At 43.0% G+C, this 18,457-nt stretch overlaps 1 protein-coding gene across 3 annotated transcripts in view; it reads right to left on the bottom strand.

Annotated features, from left to right (window-relative positions):
• Nucleotides 1-1,834, bottom strand: part of STX17 (syntaxin 17) — a 36,110-nt gene extending 34,276 nt beyond the window's left edge. The window contains exon 1 of one of the 3 annotated variants that reach the window (XM_059815197.1): nucleotides 1,807-1,834. The gene's annotated coding sequence lies outside the window, so the exon portion shown is untranslated. Of the gene's footprint in view, nucleotides 1-129; nucleotides 160-1,542; nucleotides 1,590-1,806 lie in introns of those variants that run through there. The other 2 variants (XM_059815198.1, XM_059815199.1) reach the window with 2 other exon arrangements.
• Between the last annotated feature and the right edge of the window lie 16,623 nt (nucleotides 1,835-18,457).

Genomic DNA, 18,457 nt, shown 5'->3' with positions numbered 1-18,457 from the left:
AACCACTGCCACTAGAAAAAGTATTTCCAGCATAGATGCCTTGTTTTTAACGGTTGTAAGGCCAAAAAGCTTTTTCCTTTTCTCAATGTTAATAAAATAGAATACAGATGGTAGAACACAGAGACTTACAACATCTTTCTCACTAAGGTGACCTGAAACACTTCTTCTTAGAGTAGTACTGGCCCAAAAATTGCAGTGACAAAGAGTATTCACCATCGCTTATTTGGCTGACGTCTGCAGTTAGCGAGGAACACGCTCCTGTGCCGGGCTACAGCCAAATTGCACTTTGGGTCTGAATTACATCTTTCTCCTTTGGCTGTAAAAGGAACTAAAGGAAAATAGCTTTGTTAGGCTGAAATGAGGCATTGTCACCAGCCCCAGAGTGTTCACAAAGTGACACGAAACTACTTAGTGGGATAAAGAGCTGCGTGTGCGGGATCTCCCGCAGACCAACCAGAATTGGTAGCTGTACATAACAGGCTGTGGTTCCTAGCAGATCTGTACGCTTGTGGATCACCCAGCAAGACAAACTTGACCCAGACAAGGCAAGGGCGCCTGACTGCATTTTGAGAAATCAGAGGAGATGACAGGCACTTTGTATTGGTTTTACATGTTTAAGCCAGATACAGAAGGGCAAAAAATACCTAATGACTAACACGACAACATTTTTTGAACAAAGCTGAACCGGTGGAGCGAGTCTGTGGTAGACCCACACCTGCAAAATACATGGCTGCAACAGAGTTCAACCTGCAATCAGAGCCCTAATACTGCTTCTTCTGTATTACTGAACTATGCCTCTGGTCTCACCCCAGCAACCAAGAGGTTATGGAGGCCTGCGCTTCCTGTATCTTGCCCCTGAAAAGCAAGGGGTGCATGCAGAGAGTAGAAACGTTAAGGAAAGAATAAAGAAAGGTTTTACGTCCTATATCAAGGCTTCAAATGGACTACACTAGTTTCTTCTTCCTGAATTATGTTTTTAAAAGCTTGGGGAATGCAGGACTAAACCACTTGTGGCACTGTGCTTTTACTCTTTTTTTTTTCCCCCCTGAATCCAAGCTGGTGTGACAAGTCCTGGTTCGGTTCAGCTCCCCCCCGGCAAGTCACCCTGCGCCTCCCCGCCACCTGACCTACGTCCCCCGCGAAGGACCTCCGGGCCCAGCCGCTCCTGGGGGCACCCACGCAGCTGGGGCACCCCCAGCCGCTCCGCCGCGCTGGCCAGCCGCGGGGACCCGGCCGCGGGTGGAGAGGGAACCCGCCCTCACCCGAGCGGGGGTTGGGGGGGAGCGGGACGAGCCCCCGCGCCGTGCCAGCCAGCCCCCGGGCACCGGGAGAGTGGCGGCCCAGGGGCGCGGGCCTACCAGAGGCAGCCAGGGCCCGGCCTACGGCCGCGGCCCGCCCGGCCGAGGTGAGCGGGCGGCGGCCCCGCTGCCCGCCGCGCCGGCTGGCTGCCCGCCGCGGCCCTCGCTGAGGGGCAGGAACCGTGGGTCGAGGGGGTAACCCGGCGCTCCGCTCCCCGCCGCCGGCCGCGCTGCGGGCTCCTACCGGCCGGCCACGTCCGCAGCAAGCAAGCCCAGGGCACGCCGGGGGCCCGCCAGGCCCCGGCCCGGCCTTCCTCTCACCTCCCCGGCGCGGGAAGCGAAAGCGAAAGCAGCGGGACCGCCGTCGGTGGGGGCCCGGCCGCCGGCCCGGCCCGCTGCCCGCCCTGCCAGCGCGGCGCCGGCGCAGCCGTTGCCCCCTCCCTCCGCCCCCCGCGGCTCCCGCCGCCCCCGGCCGTGCGCAGCCTCCCCCCTGCCCGCGGCCCCTCACCATGTGGCGGCTGTGGCCGAGACGAAGACCGCGGCCGGCGGCGGCCTTGGGACACTGGGCGGGAGCCGGCGCGTAGGGCTCCCCCTCAGCGGGAAGCGGCCCAGCCCCTGCCCGCCAGACACACACCCCCTTCGCCGCGCTCGGGGCGATTTTCCTCATGTTTATTTCCCCCCGTAACTCTTGGTGCGGGGCGGCAGGTCGGGGGGCGGGAAGGGGCCGGGGAGGGGGCGGAGGAGGAGGAGGAGGAGGAGGAGAAGCTATCCTGGCCGGGGGGGGAGTACCGGGCGGCTGGGATAAAGGCTCATCGGGAGAGAAAAGTTAAATTTCCTCTTCTAAAAGAGAGCCAAAGGTTCCCACCATCATTTTAAGAGCTGTCCTTGAATTCCCCACTACCAACATCTTAGTTGCCTTGACACGTAACTTCGGAAATACCAAATTGCCAAGTGGGACGCTGGGGATACAGAACATTGATTTCCAGGGGACGAACGCCCACCAGGCCGTGCCAGCAAGGCTCCTCTCTCCCCTCACTAACCTTCGCTCTTTCTAACAGCATTCAGAAAACAAATACCTAGGAAATATTTCTGACCTGTATTTTGAAAATGAGTGCAACCTGTTTGTCTCCGACACTGATCATTGGATCCTCTCCCAAGACCACAGCCTCTGGCTGGCAGAGCACCCGCTCCCAGCAGGCATGCCGGCAGCTGTAAGACAGGCAGAGCAAAACCTCCAAGGGCAGCCTGGGATCACTTCTGGTCATTTTACCACCTCTGAATAGAGGTGAAAAACTATCTGGCTACTTGGCAATATCTGGAAAGCCACTATATTATCACAGAATCACAGAATCACTAAGGTTGGAAAAGACCTGTAAGATCATCAAGTCCAACCATAAAAAAACAAACAAACAAAAACAAACAAACAAACAAAAAAAACCACACAAAAAAACCCACCCACAAACCACAAAATACACCACAACCCACACCAAAACAACCCACCCACACCACACAGCACCATGCCCATCAAGCCACATCCCACAATGCCACATCCACACGCTCCTTGAACACCTCCAGAGAGGGTGACTCTACCACCTCCCTGGGCAGCCTGTTCCAATGTTTCACTACTCTCTCAGTAAAGAACTTTTTCCTAATATCCAACCTGAACCTCCCCTGGCGCAACTTGAGGCCATTTCCTCTAGTCCTGTCACTAGTCACTTGGGAGAAGAGGCCACTGTTAAAACAGAATGTATTTTAACTGAACTCAACAGCAGTAATAGAACAGACTTAAGAAGATCTCTACAGTATCAAAGATGAATTTAAGCTGATTTTGCAGTTCTGGACAAGATTTATGTTATCTGTCCATCTGTTTATCATTCCATGCCCTTTTGGCCAGTTCCAGTCTAATTTGGAGAAAGTTGTTACACTCTTCTAAGTTTTGTGGAAATTGATATGTCACTGAGGAAATAAACCTAAATTTGTTCCCTCAGCAAGGGAACAGTAAGCAAGGAAGTCAGCTCTTACACGTTCTTGTTAGCAGCAATCAGCCAGACAATCAGTACGTGTATATTAGCCATCCGCTTTGCCTATACATAGTCCCAGACTGCTAGATGGGATTTTCATAGGGCAAATGGAGAATAAGTTGTAGTTACTCTGATTAAGGATATCTAGGGGCTAAAGGATCCAAATCCACAGGATCCCATATCTTCATTAGTTCTGTTGCTCACAATACAGCTGCTGGAATGGCAATGGAGTACCGGGGAATGCCAGAGTACTCAAAAAAAAGCTTACACTGAGCATACATTTAAAAAAGGGTAAAGAGGATGACACAGGCTAGCCTAGCATAGCCAGTTTGACATGGATATAGGGCAGAATCATGGAAGTGCGAACCTGGGATACAGTCATTAAATGCCAATAATTAAATGCCAGTCAACACACTTTTATGAAAAAGATTTGATTAAACGCATTTGAATTTAAGCTTGGTTGATAAAGCTGATAATGTTGATGTAATAGCTTCCATCTGAGGTGGAAGAGTATGCTATTCTCATAAATACAATGTGGAATACAAATTCTGCATAGTTCATAATAGGTGATTCAGCTGACAGTTTTCAAGAGAAGTAATTGTAAATGAAGATTTGTCATAAAGTTGTCTTTTTGGGTGGTGTTATTCTTGGTCTAGTACTATTAGAAATCACCTAGACAAAAATACCAAATCACTAGTTTGTGGTTGTAAATAAAGATAAGGGTAGGTCACTTAGATAAGCTCCTTTGAATTGCTTTGTAAGAACACCTCACTTGTAAAAATACTCCTCTCAAGACGGTCAAATTGGAGGTTATACATTCAAGACAAAGCCTCAAAGCGGCACTTGGAATCTGAGGGAGAGCAAATGGCATGAGACAACACTAAAGAGGACCTGGACACTATGGTACATAGGCAGCTGAACATGAGCTCCCGGAACAAAGCTTTTGCAAACTAATACTCTGAAGCAAAACCAGAGGAACATCAAATGCAACTGGAATGGATATTACCCCTGTTTATAAGCACTGATGAAACCATTATTGAAATAATGCATTCGGTTTGGGCATTTACACTTCAAAGGGATGTTAAATATTGGAAAGAGTCCAGAAGAAAGTTATGAAAGGCATGGAAAATGTGCATTAATGTGAGATACTTTAAAAGCACAATCCAATGCAGGTGAAGAGGTACCTTTGTCATAAGCATAGTAGTACTTGTCTGGGTTAGAGATGTTTGAGGAGTAGAAGCAGTGCTGGCTTTCAGAAAATGGCAAAATTCTGAAAGCAAAACTAAACCAAAAGAAGACTAGAAATATGGCTATAGGATTAAATTCTCTGTGAATCTGCTTTGAAATAATACAAAATTGTCAGTAAAAAATTTTTCAAAGATGTACTGTAGCTCCAGCATACACAGTTGCAATTTTGATGCAGAATGCATTGACAGAGGTTCTGTGCAGTCTGATACGGAGGTGGTATGACCACAAGATTGTACTCAGCCTTCTCTAATCTTAAACTTTATGACTCCAGAAGAAGACCAAGAAGTCTACTTATGTAGCAGCAAAAGAAGGAATAGGATCCCAAGGATGTTTCCAAAAAGAAAATTTCTTTTTTTTTTTTTTTGTGAGTTCCAAGAGGCAATGTCTGAAGAGCTCCTGGCACATTTCATTGTGAACACGACCTTCATGCCTGACTGTCCAGTTCTGCTACCATTGCTAATGTAGTCCTCCAGACAGCTCAGCAGTGACTTCAGAGAATTCCATATTTCCTCAAGGAAAAAATGACAATGCATAATGCTATGCCACTCATGTAAAGATCATCAAAGGAACAAGAGTTCCACCTTCAGGTCTGGGAAAATACTACCTCTGATGGCAAAAGATATCTCAGGAAAAAAAATGTAATGTGTAGATGGAGTTGGACTTCCTGAATTACAGACAGCCTCAGACTTGTATTGCATGTCTGTGATCAATTTTGAGTGGTGTCTTACAGATCTGATGACCGTGTATATTCCTATACAGTTATCAAGGAAACTGTTGTGTATCACCAATAAATAATGTAGAAGAAAATCATGGAGAGTCCTAGAAAGGCAGAGAACTGTTGTATGTCCAACTAAGGAAGAGCTTGCAGCAGTTTCTTTTTCCACATGAGATCATTCATAGTTTTCAGGTACATGGATTCAGGACCAGGATCCGTGTGTGCAATTCATTTAACGTGGTTCCTTCACTTCATCTTACTGCTCGGCTCTCTTCTCAGCAATCTTTTCTTCAGACACAGACTCTCAGATAACTCTTGCTGGGGACGGTATTTCAGTGAGTGTTGCTCAACAAACACAGAACTTCCCAGATACTTACAATATGTTCCCAAAGATACATCTTTTTCCAGTAGAGCATTTCAAAATTCTGTTGTCTTTTTCAATGCATTATTATTATAGATATACTGATTTCACTGTCAAAAGACTTGTGCTGGCAAGAACCGATAATAAAGTTTCCACTGTGTTATGGAAAACAGTCTTTTCTTGTGTTACAGTGAACATTGCACTCTCTCTCAGTCTTTCAGGAGCACAAGGTTGTTTGAAATTAGATCCCCTTCTAACACACATCCCTAAAAAAATCAAACTCTTTCAGTAATTCTTGACTGAGGGGAGTTTTGTGTAATATGTGGCAGCATTTTCTGAAACTGCCTTCCTGATGTAAGCAAAATACTGAGAGTTGGTTTGGGGGAAAACTGTTTGCTATTGACAAAAATTGTGCTGTAGTTTTTTACGGTTGGTGGAATTCTGATCCAATGCCCTTTTAGTGTAATTTGCTGCAAAACCAGCTCAGATTTGGTTGAGGATCATTTGTATAGTATTGCAGAAAGTAGGTCTCCCAAGTGGTAATGAAACAGAAGAGGTTTATTATACATTAACATATTCACAGCAGCAGTAACACTGAATAAGTTGTAAAAGTAGAAGAGAAAGCAATTAGGGCAAAGCAGATTTTTTTTGAGAGAAACACTTCCTTACTGGTTGCACTGGTTATTTGGGTCTTTTCCAGTGTGTTCACAAGTTTCACACTGTGACCTTGATGCAGGAATGTTTTAGAATAGCTGCTGTTGATCTACCCCTGCAACAGTGGTGCAGGAAAGCCTATAGGTACAGGAACTATCTATCTACAACGCCTGGTCCGCAGTAGGCTATTTCTGCTGACAAAAGCAGGGCAAAACAGGCATCTCTACCTGATGAGAGCTCGTGTCGCCAGCACTTGGGGAACACGTACGTGCAGCACTTTGCCTGGAGAGCCTTAGTTGCCTACTGCCAGCATAACCAAAGGAGATAAAACATTAAAACAAGTGTTGCTGGTGCTGTGGCCCTGCCTGGGAACTTCCCCATGACTGGAATTTAATCAAGGCCTATTTTTGTGTTTTCATCCCAGCTGGAGCTGAAGAGGACTTCTCACACTCAGAACTACTGATCAGCCTTCAGTATGTGCTACAGCAAGAGTGTATCAGATATTCTCAGTTTCATTTGTAAGGTCACCTAAGCAGTTTTACTTTACTACAGAAGAAGGTTGAGCTAACTGAGTTAAATAGCTTTTAGTGGGACTGTATTTTGTGCACGTTTGTCTCTTGTTATAGGACCGAATTACGTTGGCATCACCTTAAGCTAAATCCCTACAAGTTACTCTAAATAACAAAAAGAGTTTCCATACAAGGCCGTTTTACCAACCGAAGGAAGTTGGTCCATTTTTTTTTTGTTTGTTTTTATGCAAGGTCTTAGAAATTCTGTATCAAATCTTAGTGCCATTCAAGTCAGTGCTAAAATTTCCATTAAATTTAGCAGGGTGAGTATTTTGTTCTTTGTCCATGTTCCAACGCTTCCCGACACAAGAAAATACAAACTGTAGTCAGGGGAAAAAATAGGTGGTGGTGAATCAACTGAAAAAACATTCATTTATCCAGTTTATCCACCATACTTACCAGCAAACATTCCTTTTGTAAAACCATTGAGTCTTGAAAGAGGGATTCAGAATGTCTTTTCATTGCAGACCAGAGGTGTAATATCATGGGCTTGCATTCATAATCAGTTTATATTAAAATGTTTTTAAAACCATTTTTAATTGTTCTTGCTTAGTTAGGAAGATTATTCTGATTCTGCTGCTTCTCTGACAGATGCAGATCATGAGCAGCTGCCTGTTCAATAAAAACTTCAGGGAATTTCAGGAACAAATTAAAATTTAGAATACTCACATTCATTTGGGATGTTTTTCCACTGACTCAATGTTATGACTCTACTCTTAAGATTTCTAGAGTTGTCTTTGCCTTCTCTCTTCCCCCTTATGGGATAACCAGAAAGACATTGTTCAGCTCTGCCAAAATGGTTCCTTGTGCTGAGAGGTGGGGCAAATAGACAGGAAGGACTGTAGCCTGGCTAGTTTGGATTATGGAATATTTCTTGGATATTATTTTTCTGGAGATAAAACATTTATCAGACTGTTTGTGATTTAAAATCCCTGTCAGACTCCAAGGCGTACATCAAGTCAATCTGGAATTTACCTGTCTGTATAATGACCTATTGGTTCAAAGGCCTTGTATGCCATCTAGCTTTGGATTGTCTTCGACAGTGGCCACAAGTGCATGGTGAGGGAAGAGTAAGAATCTGGCAAGCATACATGCCAGTTCTTCCTTAACGTTCTCCCAGCCTTCAAATTTTTTTCATTGGGAGTTTCCTGAACAAGGTGTGGTTTGTTTCCTCAGTAACCCCAGTGGATCTCTCTTTCAAATGTTCACTCAGTCTCCCCTAGAAAGTAAGTAAAGCTCTTTCAGCCATGAAGTCCTTTGGCAAGGATTTTCACAGGTCTGCTGCCCTTGCGTAAGGAGGCTGGCTCTTCTGACAGTTGATTCCTGTCCAACCTATCCATGCTACTGGTTACTCTGTAGACCTCATTTCTGCTCTACATTGTCTTTCTTTTCACGGTCAACCACTCCTTGCAGACAGCTTACTCCATAACTTTGATCATCCTTGCAGTTTTTCTCTGGGCCTTTTCCAGTTCTGATATATCCTCTTTTTTGGAGATGAGGGGATCAGAGCTGCACACCGTATTCATTTTGTGGGAAAAATACAGATTTAGACAATGTTACAATCGTATTTTCTGTTTTGTTGTCTACTCCTTTGCTAGTAATTCCTAGCATTTGATACGTGCCCCCCTCTTTTTTTTTAACCATGTCTGAGAAGTTTTCTGCAAGTCTCCATTATAACCCCAAAGTCTTGCTTTGAGTGGTAATGGCCAGCATAATGGTAGTCTACTTAGCTTAGGAATTGACCATACAGTTGCACTGAAAATGACTGAAAGCAACTGCAATTGTACAAAGGAATACTTTCACTCACAAGAAAGCGGTTCTTGCTAGGAGAAGTCAGGGTGAAGAGGAGCAATGGCTGAGGTATAATTCAACATCTATTGCTAGAAAGTATCTGTCATTTCTAATATGTGGCAAGCGGTATACAATTTTAAATGCAACTGAAACACTATCTTAGTAAGTCATAAAATATACATTCTCAAATCAGAACCTTCTTTGGTCCTATGCTGCTTTGTTGCTTTCTGTCTTACACATTTTCCAGTATCCATCAATTTCTTTGTATCTAGGGAACCCCTCATGACCTGGATCTTTACAGTGGTGCTTGCTGGTATTATCTTGAAAAGTTTAAGTTGCTTCTGGCAGAAGTCAGACCCTTTTCTCTAAAAGATGAACAATGAGAAGGTAGTCACTTACAATTAACTCCTTCACTGTGTCCTGCTTCCTGCTAGGTCGTAGATATATCTCAACCATGAGGGGGAATGCTGGCATAAGACAAATGGCTTAGGTCCACATTTCAAACTTGTTTCTTTCTTCCGTGCTAGACAGTTTTACTGCAGAGGTGCTCATTGACACTTCTGAAAAAGAAAAATGATGGTCTGGCATCAAAGAATCACAGAATCACAGAATCACTAAGGTTGGAAAAGACCTGTAAGATCATCAAGTCCAACCATTAACCAAAAAAAACCACCACCATGCCCATTAAGCCATGTCCCACAATGCCACGTCCACATGTTCCTTGAATAACTCCAGGGAGGGTGACTCCACCACTTCCCTGGGCAGCTTATTCCAGTGTGTCACCACTCTCTCAATAAAGAAATTTTTCCTAATACCCAGTCTGAATCTCCCCTGGCGCAACTTGAGGCCATTTCCTCTTGTCCTGTCACTCGTCACTTGGGAGAAGAGACCAACACCCACCTCTCTGCAACCCCCTTTCAGGTAGTTGTAGAGAGCGATAAGGTCTCCCCTCAGCCTCCTCTTCTCCAGACTGAACAACCCCAGTTTCCTCAGCCGCTCCTCATCAGACTTGTGCTCCAGACCCCTCACCAGCTTCATATGCAAAGATGCAAAGCTGAAGGATATCAGCTCCATTGTAAGGTCATTGCCTCAACAGGCAGTGTTGTGTATACACTAAAACTGTGAAGTGCTCAAGTTCTGTAACAGTAGAGTGGAGATACTACATAAATGAATATACATGTTCCAAAGAGACTTAATTCCACAGTAAGGTTTGTTTTTATAAGTAATATTTTAATCTTATTCTATTTACTTTTAGTATGGCAGTAACACTGTGAAGACCTGAAGTTCAGTCTTGTAGAGATAAACCTACTTTAAAGTTTTGTCTCAGAGAAGGAAAACCTCTAAAGCCTATTTTAGTTTAAAATTTGATTTTCTTGATGAGTACTTTGGGATACATGTTCAGCTAGCTATGTGGAGAATTAGCTGTGCAAGTCCCATTACTGCTAATGCTACTACTAATTCCCTGCACATCATACTGAATATTTACATCTTCGTTTAGTGTTTAGATAAGCCATTAAAATATTGGGTTTTCACTGTTACAATCATCTGTCATACAAAAAAAAATCATAAACCTGTGGAAAATACAATTTTTATTTAAAGGTGTTTAAAGCTATTTAAAAAATATCATTATTAGAATTTCAATAAAACCCTAAATTGTGACTAAAATGGCTTCATTTCTCACCTCAGAAATAGTAGATTGGATTAATGTTCTGTAGGGCCCTGTGAATGTTGATTATTTGCTTTGTGTGCAAAAGCCCCGGGTGTCAGAGAAGCTTAAGAGGGGCATTAGCTTAATGCTTGGATGGTACTGAAAGTGAGTTATTTTAACAGTTTCAAATCTGATAGCAAATACTGTCCACATGATGGATTTTGATAATTTATGAATGTTTCTTTTCTATATCAGCAACAGACACGTAAATCACTGGGCAAAACCTTTAATTGGTGAGTGACTGTGTTTGGCAGCCTTGCACACTGATAGCATCGTTTAACTACTATGACAGGATCTCATTTTCAGTCTGTCTGACTGCTTCATGCTGAGGGTCATCTCTGAGCTGGACAGCAGTGTCAAAGTGAATAGGATGGAGGTAATGAGTACAAACCAGCTCTTATAAGCCTCAGGCCTCAAAAGAAACCAAGACAACATTTCTATTGATCTAAGTGCAAAGCTGCTATCTACTCTATTTCACAAGTAGTTGCTTAGGTCTCTTAGTCATTCCTCTAAGTTGTGATTCTTAACGTAGCTGTGATTTTCTTAGTAGGAAGTAGGAAGCAAATGGGGAATCTGCTGGTACTTTCACTTCTCATATCAGAAAATGTAGAGGTAAGGCCAGGACAACCTTGATGTGGAGGGTGGCTAGATGTAGAGGCTGACAAGAAGCAGGGCAGAAGTGATACGGTGCCTGGATGAGAGCAAAATACACCTGAACAGTGAGGGAGATAGGACTACAGTGAAGGTAGGAGCAAGTTCAGATTCAATTTGTTTGCCTGTGAAGTCTACCAGGCAAGTGGGAGGAAAATAGTTCAAAAACCAAGACAGAGCAAACATTAAAATTTTACACCAGTGTGTTTGTAATCTAATGCTGTGTGTTAAAGTTCTGGTTTTGGGGAGGTGGCTCAGGGGTTTGTCAAATTAGAGTTTGGCCCTCCTGAAGACAACTCTCAGCATCTGAGTAAATCAGATGAAAGTTTGCCTGGAATTTAAAAGTGCCATGTGTTTCTCAGGACTATTTCAGAGGTGATGACTGAAGAAATTTCCTGGCACCAGTTGAACCTCAGTCTTACTGTTCAGGTTAACGGACTCACAGCAGAGCTTAATGTTCAGATGTTATAAACAAGATTCCTCTTGACTACTTTAGGCTCCAATTACTCTGCAAGACTTATGCTACTGTGCTGGTTTTGGCTGGGATAGAGTTAATTTTCTTCATAATGGCTAGTATGGGGCTGTGTTTGGATTTGTGCTGAAAACAGTGTTGATACACACGGATGTTTTAGTTACTGCTGAGCAGTGCTTACACAGAGTCAAGGCCTTTTCTGCTTCTCACACCACCCCACCAGCGAGTAGGCTGGGGGTGCACAAGAAGTTGGGAGGGGACACAGCCGGGACAGCTGACCCCAACTGACCAAAGGGATATTCCATACCATATGATGTCATGCTCAGTATATAAACTAGGGGGAAGGAGAAGGAAGGGTGGGGGGCGTTCAGAGTGATGGCGTTTGTCTTCCCAAGTAACCATTATGCATGATGGAGCCCTGCTTTCCTGGAGATAGCTGAACACCTGCCTGACGATGGGAAGAGGTGAATGAATTCCTTGTTTTGCTTTGCTCGCATGTGCAGCTTTTGCTTTACCTATTAAACTGCCTTTATCTCAGCTCATGAGTTTGCTCACTTTTACCCTTCCAATTCTCTCCCTCATCCTGCTGGGGTGGGAGTGAACAAGGAGCTGTGTGGTGCTTGGTTGCTGGCTGGGGTTAAACCATGACAGCTACACATAACATCTGCCAATATTTCAGGTGAACAAGTTAGTCTTTCCTGAACTCCCTCACTGCAGCCCTCTGCCCTATATGACCTCCCTTGCAGGTGACAGGAACACAAATAGTGAGCCCAAAGAGCTGTCCCACCAATTGACACTGATCATGTAATACCCGTTTCCAACAGCAGAAGCTCTCTACCTACGGTAAGTCCTAGTAAAAAGGCTGCATGCAGATACAAGTGGAGAAGCAATAAAAAGTGACTTGTGCTTCCTGTGGAAGTCCGTTGTGTTTTACAGGTAGTTCTGCAAAGAAGGAGCATAAGTGGGATCATAGTTTGGCTCTCCATCCTTTGGATAAGGAAGGAGGCTTTGAGGGAGCGGTAGGATGAGCTTGCTAATGAGGATGCTGGGATCTGTCTTCTTCCAGCCCACACCCTACCTGTGTTTCTTGTTATTAATAGTCTTGTTATTTGCATTGCCACCTTCACAGTACTCTGCCACTAGTCTCTTGCCTCTGTCCTTCCTGTCCCTTCCCCAGCTATGTATGACTCTTCCCAATAACTTTATATCATTTCCACTGTCCAAATGCCCTGGGTCTATACTGCACTCCAGCAGACCCAGAAGCCCTGCAGCAGTGCTAAAAGCACTCATAATAGTATGTAGCAATGGTATCAGTACTGTAAGGATAGGAAAAGATGTTAAAGATATACTTTCACTGCCACTCTTAGCTGAAGCAAAAGGTCATCAGACAGCACTGGGGATCACCATACCAATGTAACATGTAAGTCATCAAAGCTCTTCACTTTAACAAAAATGTTGACATGTTTTGCACAAAATGCAGAAATGCATTGTACATCTGAGGCTATCATTCCTTTTTTTTTTCCAGTCAGTGCCCTGGATCTGTCCATGAATTGCAAGGCAATGGCACTTTTTGCTCCCTCTGTATGATCAGTTCCGGGTGGGAGGTATGTTCTTCTCTCTTCCACAAGGCTGCCCTAGATCTTCTAGACCCATACAAAAACGCATATATCCAGGACAACTTAGGTTCTCAGCATCATGCCTGACACCTCATCAGGCTCTTTTTAGAAGATAAGACTGCCTGTAGGTTTTGGGACTCGCTGTTTGGTATTTTTTGTTTCACAGGGTGCAGTCTTCAGCAGTTTTATTCTATCTACCCAGTTGCTGTTGAAGCAACTTCCAAAGACTCAGTAATAGACTCTGTGCTACAACAAATAGTAACATTTCAGAAGAAAATTGTATGAAAAGTTAAAATTTTGTTGTCAAATGTTAGATTTTCCTTAGTTTTATATAATTATAGAAAAGTATTTATATTTTAATTCTTTTATGGTTTGGATGTTATAAAAAGAAGTTGGAAGCAATAGACTGTCAAGCTATATAAAGTTGTTTGTATTTTTACCAATTTATTATGTAATATCATTAGCAAAAGGCATGAGGAATGCAGATGTTATGGTTTAAAACTCATACTTTATTAATGTCAATTTCTCAGGTAATGTTCACATTTTATCAAAGTAAGTTGGGATTTGCCATTGATTTCAGTGTAACCAGGATTTGACTCATTTAAGATAAGAAGATGTCCTATTTCAATGTTGACATACTGGAAGTCAATCAAAATATCTTGGCATCGTTACAAGGCATAAAGTTGTACTCCAGAGTTTAAAACCCTTTTTTTGCTGTACAGTGGAGGTTGGTACTGTAGTTTTTGTAGTGTTTCTTCCTTAGAGTGATGTCCAGTCTTGCTGCAGCCCTTCAATAGACATTTTCTGCTAAGGCGGAGCATTGTTTGTCACTAAGTGCATGTGGACACAAACTGAATCATCAAATCAGGACTCTAAAAAACAAGAGAGAGAGGGGAAAAAAAAGGTGATCACTCTGTACAAGGCAATTAACACTGGGACCTTTACAGAATGGGGAAATGGTAATTCCTGGGAGATGGGTTGGATATACACAGACAAAAGCAGATTTGCTGTGATGTATTACAGGTAGTGCCAATTGAATGCACCTGAAAGGTTTTGTAGTTTTTCACTGCCTGCTGCTTCATTGGATCATTTGCAGTGATGAGGAGTGACCATAAAGGCACATACAGCAAAACTGATGTGATAACGTGCATATGTGTATTGCACAGCAATTATGAATACAGCAGAGGTTATCCACAATCTACTGTTACACCTCTGTCTTATGAGAGAAAATGGAAGCAGAGTCTGAATAAAGAGAACAGCGGGATTTAATTGATTTCCTGCCAATGTGCAAACATCTGTATTGACACTATTTAGCAAAATTACAATATGTTGTCCAAGATTCGTGTTTGGCAGAGATTGCTGATGAACCATCAGATAATGTGCTGATTTTTTTATATAGAAAATTTTTTTCTGACATCGGCGTTATTGCTGTGATTTGTGACCCAGCTCCATTTCAGCTACACTGAAGGATATCAGAGACTGGGCAGTTATTGGAAACGTTGACTGAAGGGTGACTTGTGTGCATAGAAAGAAGGGGAATTTTATCACCTAATACTGAAATTTCCCTGACATGTCTTGTGTGTAGAATTTTTACCACAAACTTCCAGTCTGCAAGTGTAAATAGCACTGTCTAAATAGCACAGCCCGAATGTTCAGCTTAGAGTGGGAGTTTTAATGGCAAACTGAGTGAGTGTGCAAGGTGAGGGAGAACTATAGAGCCAAAACATGATCAGCCAGACAAAAGCAAGAGGCTGGGGGCAATGGGAGTACCAATGACAAGGAGAAAAGAGCAAAACCAGATTTCACCTATGTCAAAAGGGATGCAAAATGATTTTCCAAAAAAGCAGATGCTCAGAAAGGAGAGGCCAAGTGAGGGCTGTGGCAGGGCTGTGGCAGGGGGTGCGGGTGGCCCTGGTGCGGCAGGATGGGTGAAGGCAGGTTTACAGCGGGGTCTCGGATCTGAGCTGCCTGAGTTCTGGCAGAGCAGAGCAAAGTTCACCTTCAGCCTTTACTTTAGTGGAGGCATTGACAGGGCCTTTGCCTTTCCCTGGTTGTCCTGAAACTTGGATAAGATTTTCTTCTTCAAAACCTCTACTCTACTGTTGAAACCATTCAGTGGTTCGAAAGTTCTCAGTGGGGTCTGAGGGACAGAAGCCTAGCATAACATACGCTTCATTTGCCTAGAAAACTAGGACAGAGGGGATATTAAATAATGTTACAGGTGTTCATGGCACAGGTGGCTCAGGTAGAACAATTTGAAGAGAAAAAGGTGTTCTTTGGCTTAAACAAGATGGATTCCTGAAGTAAAAAAGCACGTTTTCATATAATTAAGGACTATATCATACTTATACAGGAAGGGGGGAAAAAAGTTTCTTCAGGCACAGAAGATTCTTCTTGGCTCTTTTATTTCCTAACTTCTAAATGCTTGACTAGAGCTACATAACTTTTTAAACAATTTTGTGTGTGTGTGAAATACATGTATCGAGTACAGCAACTGTTCAAGTGTGAATTTATTTTTAAATAGAATTGACTCCTTGTATTAGTATAGGCGCTTTGGAAGTAGAAAGATTTCTATATTATCACCATCTATCTTTTGAGAAAGAGACGGATATTTTTACCTTGGCAATTCTGGTAGCAAGGTGGAGGCAGTTTTACAATAATCTGAATATATTTCAGGTGTGCAGTTCATTTTTGTACCTGATGAATAACTGTGTGCCTGAGTGGGTGGATGAAAAATAAGAAGCTCTTGGATTAGATAGAGAAGGTGAAACATGTTACATTTATGCACGTAACATATCTGCTAATATTCCAATACATTTGATAAAGTCACTGTTAAAAGCCATTTTTAATGCATGTGATGGCAATCGGTTTTCTTTGAAAACTGTGATTCCGGGCGGGGGGAGGGAAGTCTGTACATTTTAGAAACCAATACAAGTGTTTCATCAAATTAAACCAGAAATCACATTATTTTCCAGCCACATTTCTCCTGTGGTCCCCGTGGTGCTGTAGGCAGAGATGAAACAGAAATTGGCACAGGCTGAAAGGACTATGGGCAGAGCGGGTGCTCACTAACAGGGTGACACACGATTTCTTCTGCACCAAGTGAAGTCTGACACTTTTGGTCTGTAGCTGCCCCACGTGGCTACTAAAGACAAGCTACCAAATGTTTTCCTCGCATACAAATCTGGTAATATGTAATTAATAGTAGAATGATGGCTAGGAACACCGAGGCAAATTAAGAGGCATGTTATCAAGAGAGTACTCTGGAAATGGTTCAACAGTCTATGTCAGAGAGTCTGGGGCACAACACAAAGAGTACCTTCAGTCTCTCATTTGGTGTGGAGAGACCTGCAGAGATGTCTGAAGTAGCAGAGAAGTGGGTGAAGTGAGAGTCTTCTGCCGCATTTCTGTGCAAAAGGATGGCCGGTCCAAGAGTGTCCGTCAGTCCTGCCAGCCAGTGTGCCTGGGAGGTCTCAGCTGGAGGCAGGCAGCTCCATCAGGATGGTCACTGTCACCACAGGTGGCTGCTGCCCGTGTTGCACAGCTAGCCAGCAACGATAACTAAGTGGCAGCTAACCAGCTGGAGTTTGCGGAAGAAGATGCTCCATAAATACTAAAAAGTCATCTTTTGGGAGGACTGCAGTGCTTTGCTTCTTTCCAGCGGTCACATTTGTGACCTGGCGCGATGAAACTTTCTACATTCTTTAGTGCTTCCTTGGGTAAAGACTGCAAAAATGGCTCCTTTGTCTGTAATGAACATTATCTGTTGAGATATGTGTGGAGGAAAAACTAAGTATCCCTTGGAAATTCCCTACGATGGCTAGTGTGTCATTATTTTCTTTAGCCCTTCCTCCCTATGGACAACAAAAAGGGATCCTTCATTTTTAAGGCACATTTTGTGTTGATACAAGTTATCTGAGAGAAAAAGAAACATCCCTTGGAAATCACATACAACAATCGGTTTGGCATTGATTTAGTTGCTTACATTTCTTTTTTGCTAGATAATTTTGATATAAAATATGCAGCAAGATACCTGTAAATCACTTCTGAAGGAGCCCTGTGACCTCAGAGCTGATAGTCTTTCCTGACGATGTGCTATGCCTTTCAGAACAATTTCATTCAGCCTATGTATTGGCCTCCACTGCATGTCTTATAAATGGTAAAATCATCTAATTCAGCATTAATCGATTGCTGCATATTGATACAGAAAATGGTGCATTGCAGTATTCTCATCCTTTATGAAAAAAGCAACATTTTTAATGAGAAAGGAAAAAAAGTATGACAATAAATTCAAGAGGCTGCTCATTTAAATAGCTTCTAAATTAAACATTTGTGTTTTGTGAATAAATCTACATTCTGATGTCTGATATCTGGAGCAAATCTTGACACACCTTAGGTATCTTCAGGCTTGGGAGATAGATCCACTTATAAGGGTAAGTCTGCCACCTTGCATGGGTCTGGCTCTCAGTACTCTCTTCTCAGCACATGATTGCACCTTAAATTCTGTGCTCAATATTTCGTGTTTCTGGAATGAATGAATCCTGGGAAGGGGACAGAACAGAGGGAAAACAGATATGCTGTTTCTTGGCTTTCAGATCCAATGTGAGCAATTAATTACAAAGCAGCCTTAGTAAAGAATGCCAGTACCCACGTATAGTACCCCTTACCAAAATAAACTTTCTCCAGAATATACATACACTTTTAAAGTTCAGAAATAATTTCAACATATTGAAATATTAATTTTATATGTGTTGCCATAGGATAGTGGAACAAAGGGTGAGGCATGGGAAAGGGGAGAGAAGAATTATAGTATAAAACAAGACTGGTACCTGGGAAAAAGGTGTATGACAGAGACTGACAGCTCTCTGAAGACTTCCCCATTTTCCTGTTGGTTTGGAGGATGCTCTCTCCCATGGAATAGTTGCCTTGGCCACAGCAAGTGGGGGGCTGCTGCCCAAGCTCAGCACTCTCATAATCTATGAAAAATAGCTAAATGCTTGTCTCAGAGGGGACTAGCAATTTTTAAGCAGAGCTAGATTTAGCATTTTCACGTCTTCAGATCATTTCCCTTTTATCTCACACAGAGCTGTGGTCATGCCATTGTGCGGAAAGCATTACTCAAGGATTACAGAGGACTGGTAAACTGATGTTCGTAGATGAATCTCAACCGATTTATTTTAAATTTTGAGAGGTGCATATGAGAAGGAGAAAGAAGATCTTAAGATCATCCTTACTTCCTCTGACTGATACCCAGCTGCTACCATTTTTGAATCCTGGTGGTTAGTTTATTTATGTTTTCAAGGTTGCCTATGAAAAAAAATAAAAATAGAGACAGGAACTTGATTTTAAAATG

The sequence above is a fragment of the Gavia stellata genome, chromosome 3 (assembly GCF_030936135.1).
Source record: "Gavia stellata isolate bGavSte3 chromosome 3, bGavSte3.hap2, whole genome shotgun sequence".
Classification (NCBI taxonomy): domain Eukaryota; kingdom Metazoa; phylum Chordata; class Aves; order Gaviiformes; family Gaviidae; genus Gavia; species Gavia stellata.
The sequence above is the reverse complement of the archived record's forward strand: the minus strand, read 5'-3'. Positions and strand labels throughout refer to the sequence as shown.